Genomic DNA, 7,912 nt, shown 5'->3' with positions numbered 1-7,912 from the left:
TAGCTGATTGGAAAATATTTTCACATTCTGCACTTTTTGAGCAAGACAGTCTCTCCTTTTCCTAAACTGCCCCCCTTACCTCCACTGACAATCGCACGTGTATGTGTTTATTAATATCCGCCTATCTAAAATACATATAATATTCTTTCAGGTGAGAAAATAATTCAAAACTACATGTCAATAATATTGTAATAATTACGTAGGCTTATCAGGTATATAAATGTCTAATCACTATAATGTACACCTCAAACTCATATAATATTGCATGGCAACTGTTATTGAAAAATAAATTTAAAAAATATTAAGTGGGTGGGGAGGTAAATTGGAAGGCACTAAAAGCTTAAGACTTGGGTGTGTAGATATAGCAAAGGTGGAGCAGTTTGGGGGCAGACTCCTATATACCCCTCCCATTAGCAAATTCAGCTCAGTCATTGCCCCTAAAATAGAACTTGGCACTTGCTCTTTTTCCTTTTACTCCCCCGACCCTCCCCTCCCCAGCTACAGGGCTTCTTCCTCACTTCTTTCAGCTCCCTCATCTGAGGGGTTTTCCCTGCTCACGCTATCTAAATGAGAGGTTCCCCTGCCCTGGTATTCTCTCTCCCCTTCCTCTGCTTCACTTTCTTCAGAGCAGCTACCACTTACAGGATTTCCTATTTTGTTTGTTGTTCATCTCCCCCAACGAAACTGGATGCTTGCTGCGGCAGGGGTTCAGGTTTATTTTGTTCACTGTTTTGGCCCCAGCACTTAGAGAAGAGGCTGGTGCACAGCAGGTTCTCAGTAAGTGGTTGTTGAATGAATACCTGATCGATTAGAAGGAAAGAAGATGGGATATTGGGAAGGGGTGGGGGGAGTGAGAAGAGCAAGAAGGCCCCACCATTCGCGTGAATAAGTGTTTTCATAAAAGACAAAGTCATGATTTTTCTTTTTTAAGAAAGCAATTTTGTTTTCAAGTGCCTAGAATAACGTTAGGCTAACTAAGGATTTCTGGAATGCTTTGGGATTTGTTTTAATGAATAGATGGAAATTATATCTAATTAGCATTAATTTTTATGTATAAACGGGTACATTCAAATTGTGTAAAAGCAGTTCTCTTGAATAATTTAAACGTCCTCTCCACCCTCCAAAGCATTTAGCGCATTCTTCCCTCAAAGATTCTATTAATGAGAACTAAAATCATGAAGTTTAAATGCAAAATGAAGGAGATTTCTCCCCCCCCCCGCCCGCCCCCTTTATGCAGGCACGTAAGTGAATACCTCAGAACTGGACAGACTCAAGAATCAGATACCAAGGATCCTGGGGATTAACACAATGGCCTCTGATAACCTTAAATTTAAGAATTAAAAAAAAAGGAATATAGGAAGAAGGGACAGAGTTCTTTATGGTAGAATTGAAATTTATAAATGTGAAAGAATGATGGAAACAGAAAAATCACCATTAGGCAAAACTTGTTGCTTGCAAGCATCATCAGTGCATGTGCTAAAATTATTGTGTAAAAGCATGATGAGAAAGAGGATATAAACATAGTCTCAAAGTATCTCTCCACAAGACGTATTTGTTCTAAAGGGGAAAAATAGTAACTTTGTGAGAAAGAAACCTGTGGACTCCACCTAAAAGAAGCAATCAAAGTTAAATTAACATCACGGGTCCTGAGACACAGTGATTCCATCTACCTCCTGGTACTGGTACAAATCACTGAGAAGGGTACACTACCCCTCGTGTGAGAGTTTTGACAAAAATGCAGAACCTGGCTGTAATCAAGAGGAAACATCAGACAAACCCAAACTGAAGGATATTTCACAAAATAACTGATTACTGCTCTTCAAAAATGTCAAGATAACGAATGATTAAGGAAGACCAAGGAGCCATTTTAGATTTGAGAGCTGTTTCATGGGGACATGAAACTAAACGCGGTATTAGACCCTGGATTGGATCCTGGCCCAAAAAAAGGACATGGGTGGGACGACTGGCAAAATTTGAATAAGGTCTATGGATTAGTGAATAGTATCACGCCAATATTAATTTCTTGGCTTAGATAATTGTCCTATGGAGAATGTTTGCATTAGGGAAAGCCAGGTAATATTTATAAGGGAATTCTGTGTTCTATTTTTACAATTTTTTCATAAGGGTGAAGTGAATTCAAAATAAAAAGTTAAAAGAAAGATAAGTGTGTTTGCTTGGTAAACTGATATGAGCATAATAATAATGTTAACAGTAAGAATAGTAGCTGTTATAAGTTGGATTGTGTTCCCCCATTCATATGTTGAAGTTCTAATACCCAGTATCTCAGAATATCACCTTACTTAGAAATAGGGTAACTGTAGATGCAATTAAGTTAAGATGAGGTCATACTGAAGAAGGGTGGCTCACAATCCACCCTACAGCAAATATATCTTTACCAAAAAGAAAACTGTCTACACAGACATGCATACAGGGACAATGCCAAGTGAAGATTAAGGCAGAGATCAGGGTGATGCAGCAGAAGCCAATGAATGCTGAAGATTGTCAGCAAACCACCAGAAGCTAGAACACAGGCATGAAACAGATTCTCCCTCATAATTCCCAGAAGAAATCAACCCTGTTGGCAGCTTGACCTTGGACTTCCAGCCTTCAGATCTATAAGACAATAAATTTCTGTTGTTTAAGCCACCTGGTTTGTGATACTTTGTTACGGCATCCCTAGCAAACTAATACACTAGCTATCATTTATTGAGAACTAATAATATGTGAGGCCCTATGTTGAGCTCTGCACATGCATTATCTTATTGCATCTTCACCCCAGCCCTTTGCAGTAGTTGCTATTATTGTGTCCAATTTATAGCTGAGAGAATTGATGCACAGAGCGGGTAAGTTACTTGCCTTAGGTCACACAGCTAGTAAATGGCAGAGTGGGTTAAAACCTCTGCAGGTCTGACCAGCATATTCCTAACCACTACGCATAATTCTTACTTCTCCTGATTTCTAATCCCAAAGGTCTCCTATGGGATATGAAATGGTTACCTTTGATTAACTTCTATACATACCTCATATAAATTCCAGGGGTGAAAAATAGCCAAGTGCACATGTGGATGTTACATCCTGTTTCCTTACTGCCCATTCTTCTACAACCGCCCCAGCCTGGTGAAATTAAATGTCTGCTTATTTAGAAACACTGAACATCTGACATCTTGGTCTTCCCCCTAAAAGGAGCGTTAGTCATCCAAGGAGAGATTCCACTTTGAAAGTGAGCAACTAATTCAAGTGAAAATTTGGGATTAAACTCAGGCATCCGAATCATGGGAGTCTGAATTCTGGGGCAGTGGAGCTATTTAGGAAAAGCAGAGAGCAAATGTTTTCCCTATAGCTTCATTTGTTTGTCTTCTTGAGTCATTCATTCAGTTAACCTTTAGTGAACACCCCTGGGCTTCTTTGCGCCAGGCTCAGCCAGCATGATTTGTAGAGGACAGTCCCAGTTTTTGGTTAATCTCTCATTCAAGGCTGGTCCCAAGGCAAAAAGATGGAGGAGAAAGCTTTGGAAGTCAAATCCCTATTTCCCAATTGTAACCTTTCTTCTCATAGGCATTGTCTTCTGAATAGAAGTATATACTTCTTGTATACACTGGTTATCCCCAGCAACCTATCTCCAGCTCAGGTTTCACTCTTGAGCTCTGGAACCATATCTCAAATCTTACTAGATATCTCCATTAGTTGTCTCATATCTATGTCTACAGACATAAAGTGAAACTCATCATTGTTATTCCTTTTTCTTTGTTTTTTCCCCACGGAGGCCTGTTCTTCCTCTCTCAATGAATGGTAGGTACCACCATTGACCAAGTAGATCAAGTCAGAAACTTCCTAAGTTCCAGGTAAGTAGGGACCATGTCTGTTTTTGCTGAGGCAGCATCCTGTATCTACCTTGGTCCTTGGACTATGTACTATGGAAAGTGCTAATGATGTGTTGAATGAATGAATGAACATGCTTCATTCTCGATTCTTCTCTCTCTTACCACTTATGTCTAATCAATAACTACTGTCAATTCTCTCCTTCGTTTCTTTCAAAGAATGTTGTCCTCTCATCTCCATCCCCACCAGCATTTTTCCAGTCCAAACTGTCGTAGTCTTTCACTTGGACCACTATAGTGCCCTTTCCTTGGCCTACTTCTCTTCTCTCTCTTCCCAATCAGTTCTTCATGTATCAACTTGAGTAAAAACAGAAATCTGACCCCATCACTTCTCTGCTTGAAACCCTTCAATGGCTTTCTGTTGCCATCACGATAATGGCCCAGCTTGATATTTGTGGACTCGCCTGATTTAGTTCCTACTGGTCTCCCTATCCTTATTCCCCACCTTTCTTCCTTCTACTTCCTCCACACTATGCTTCAGCTGAAAGGAGATTTCTGCTGGTTTCTTAAAGTCACAGCATGGATGTATTTCCATTTGGGATCCTGTTTTATTTTCTATTGCTGCTGCAACAAATTACCGTATATTTAGCTGCTTACAACAGTACCCATTATCTTGCAGATCTGAAGGGCAGAGGTCCAGCTGGGCGTGGCTGGGTTTTCTGCTTAGTGTCTCACAGCGCAGGGCTACATTCCTTCCTGAAGGCTCTGGGCATCAATCTGCTTCCAAATTCTTTCAGGTTATTGATAGAATTCAGTTTCTCATGGTTGTAGGATTGAGGTCCTCATTTCTTTGATATGTGGCCCTTCCAAGCCAGCAACGGCATGTCGAATTCTTATCATGCTTCAAAATTTTCTGATTTCCTCTTTACCGTGTCTCTGACTTTTAAGGGCTTATGTGATTACTCGTTCTACCTGCATAATTCAGATAGTCTCATCATATTCACAGGTTCTGAGCATTAGGACGTGGACATCTTTGGGGAGGACACGATTTTGCCTACCACAGATGCCCACCTTCAAATCTAGGTTCTGTGTTCCTCCCTTGCACTCCGGTGAGAGGCACTGTTGGTTGCCTAACCAACAACGATTTCTCACTCTCAGCTCCTTTCCTACTCTCAGCTTGCCTCCTACTTTAGAGGGTAAAAATGCTAAATTCTTCCTTGCCCAGCCTCCCTTGTCGGTAGGACATGCGCACATCTGCTAGAGGACTCTGGAAAAGATTATCTTCCCTGATTTAAAAAAAAAAAAAAGTAAGAGGAGACCTGCCTTTCCAACTCTCAGGTGTGATGATATGGAAAATGATGGTGGGAGCTGCAGCAACCATCTCCAGGTGAATATATGAGGATGAGAGGCCACACTGAGGCTGGTGGAGAAGAAAGTTTGGAAAGAGTCCATGTTCTCGATGACATCATTAAATTGCTGAATTACATCCTACCACACCTTACCTCCAGAGCTCTTGTTGGATTGGCTTGATTGTTCCTTATTGCTCAAGCCACTTTTTAGTGAGGTCTTTCTTACTTGCAGCCTGAAGCACCCTAATCGATAACTCCATGGAGCCCTTTTCCTCACCTGTGCTACACCACACTGTGCTGTTATTGACTGTGGCCTTGTCTTTAGCTCTCTCAAGGATGTAAGATCTTGGAGGGCAGTCAGCCTGCCCACCTTTCTCATGTACTGTCTCCTGCAGCTATGTGCCTAGCACAGTAAACACTTAGTAATTATTTACTGAATGAATGAATGAATGAATGCCCTCCCTCTCCTTCAATTTCCTCTACTCAATTTCACCTACTACTCTCACCATGACCAGGGATGTCCAGTATGGTTGAGTAGATTGTCCTGCACAAAGGCCCCTAGTCAAGGAAGCAAGTGGGGCTGGAAATCCAGCCTGCTCCCCACTCCCTAAGCCGGCAGCCTGGCATGGGGCTGTGTCTGTCCAGAAGAAAGGACACTTTTTTCTTATTAGGACTAAGATGTTCTGGGGCTACTAGCAGCTCTGACTTTTGTCTGATGGGGCATGCCCTGGCTGTTTCCTTTCTACTCTCCCATGGGGTTGAGCAGAGGGTCTTCATTAAGACCCTCTGAGCACCATATTCCAAGGAGCCGGGGGACTATTTTGGGAACCTGATGAGTACGAAAATGTTTGTGAAAGCTCCTAGATTTTCATGTGCTGCCTTGCTCAGGTGATAGGCTGGTCACTTTAATAGCAATCTTCTGGGACTGATGGCTTAATATATCAGGAATGGGCAAAATGGGAATCAAAAGACCCAGGTTCCAGTTTGAGTCCTGGCATTAGCCAGGCTCTGGGTGCTTAGGCAAGGCAGCAAACTTCTCTGGCCTTCAGTTTTCTCATCTGTGAAGCTAGAGATTCTCAAACTGTGCTCTGCAGTGTTTAGGGGTAGTGAGGTGGGGCCCCGGGGTTCTCAGTGGTGAATGGGGAGGCAGGGCTGAGAGAATGGGAGGCTTCAGCCAGAGCAGCCCTGCTTTTGTCTGCTGTACATATAAGACTTTATGAAAAATTAATTTTTAATTATGCAGGAAATATACTATTCTTCTTGCCAGGAATTAGAACATTGCAGATATAAGTAAAGCCCCTTCGGCCATTACCCTCTTCAGTCCCGATGTATGTTGGGGACGTCAATTAAAATTTCCATTTAGACAAAGGGATCCTAGCTCTAACAAGTTGGGGACAACTAGTCTGGTTAGCCTCTAAGGATCACAAAAGTGCAAAAAGGAGAGATTTCAGAGAAAGGGGAAAGCCATGGCTGGAGAATATTTCATAAGGTTGAGCATGCAATGGTTTACTGAAATGGAGCATTGCTCTGGGTACGGTGATTTGGGGCGATGTCACTGCGGTGTGCTGGCAGTATACCCAGGAGAACACTGTTGGGCGGGAGGACATAGATTTCTTAGAACTAGAAGGCTTATGTACGTGTTCCAAACCAGCCTTCATTTCCAGTGGGATTAGGATTGCCTCTCCTTTTTGGTCTGACCTTAGAAAAACAGCAGCTGCAACTAACATTTGCAGTGGGTTTACGAGGTGCCCGGTGCTGTGCTGTGAGGCCGGTCTCCTTAAACCCTCACAGCATCCCTGAGAAATCACGGCACCTGGGAGGTAATAGAGTACTTATTTTAAAGGTGAGGACTCTCAGGCACAGAGATTAAGGAATCACCTAAGCGCATGTAGCTGGTAAGTGAGGAGTAGGGATTTGAGCCCAGGTCTCTTTACTCCAGGGCCTGGTGCATCCCTAGGCACTGGACTCCTCCCATGCATTGCTTGCTGCCATTTGAGCTCCATTTCACCTGTATGTGTGCTAGGTGGTGGGTATAGGAAGGAGGAAGCTCACTGGACATTGTAGTTTGTCCAAGATTTGTTTCCTCACTTTCCCTGTCTTCCAAACCCCAAGGTCACTGGTATGATGCTCGGTTAGTCCTCTGGAAACTCCCACGGGCAGGTTAGCAACGGCCCTTCTACAAACAGCCAGAGAAGACGCCAGGTGGGCTGTGCCAAGGGCAGGGGAGAGACTGTTCATGCACCTTATAAAAGGAGACAGGGAGATTAGCGAGTAGCTGCAGAGCCCTGCAGCCCACCGCACACTGCCATCCACCCGAGGAGAGGCTGCGGCGTCCGGCGTGGCGGGCTGCCAGGACCCCCGCGCCTCCGGAACCCAGACTTGCGTGAAGGTAAATGTAAATCAGCTCCCTCAAGCGCACATCCTGCAGAGGGAGGGGTGTCAGTCTAAGCGCGTGCTTTCCTCTGCCGTCAGCGAGAATGCTGATTTTATTTTTGCCTTTTATGAGCTTGAGAGAGGGAATTCATTTCCTTGGTATAATATGACCCTCTGGAAAAAGTCTTGTCCAAATACATTTTGCTCACAAATTCTGTTCTGGAAGAGGGACCATGTTGGAATGAAACAGATGATTAAAGTTTGATTTATAGGTAAGGTGAATTGGTAGGTTTCTGCATCCAGGAAGGTGAAAGGGAATGAAAGGGCTCTTCCTGGGAGCTGGAAACCTTCGTAGAAGGAAATACTTGGGGT

The sequence above is a fragment of the Pteropus vampyrus genome, unplaced genomic scaffold, assembly GCF_000151845.1.
Source record: "Pteropus vampyrus isolate Shadow unplaced genomic scaffold, Pvam_2.0 Scaffold30, whole genome shotgun sequence".
In the NCBI taxonomy this organism is placed as follows: domain Eukaryota; kingdom Metazoa; phylum Chordata; class Mammalia; order Chiroptera; family Pteropodidae; genus Pteropus; species Pteropus vampyrus.
This window is presented reverse-complemented; position numbering follows the sequence as displayed.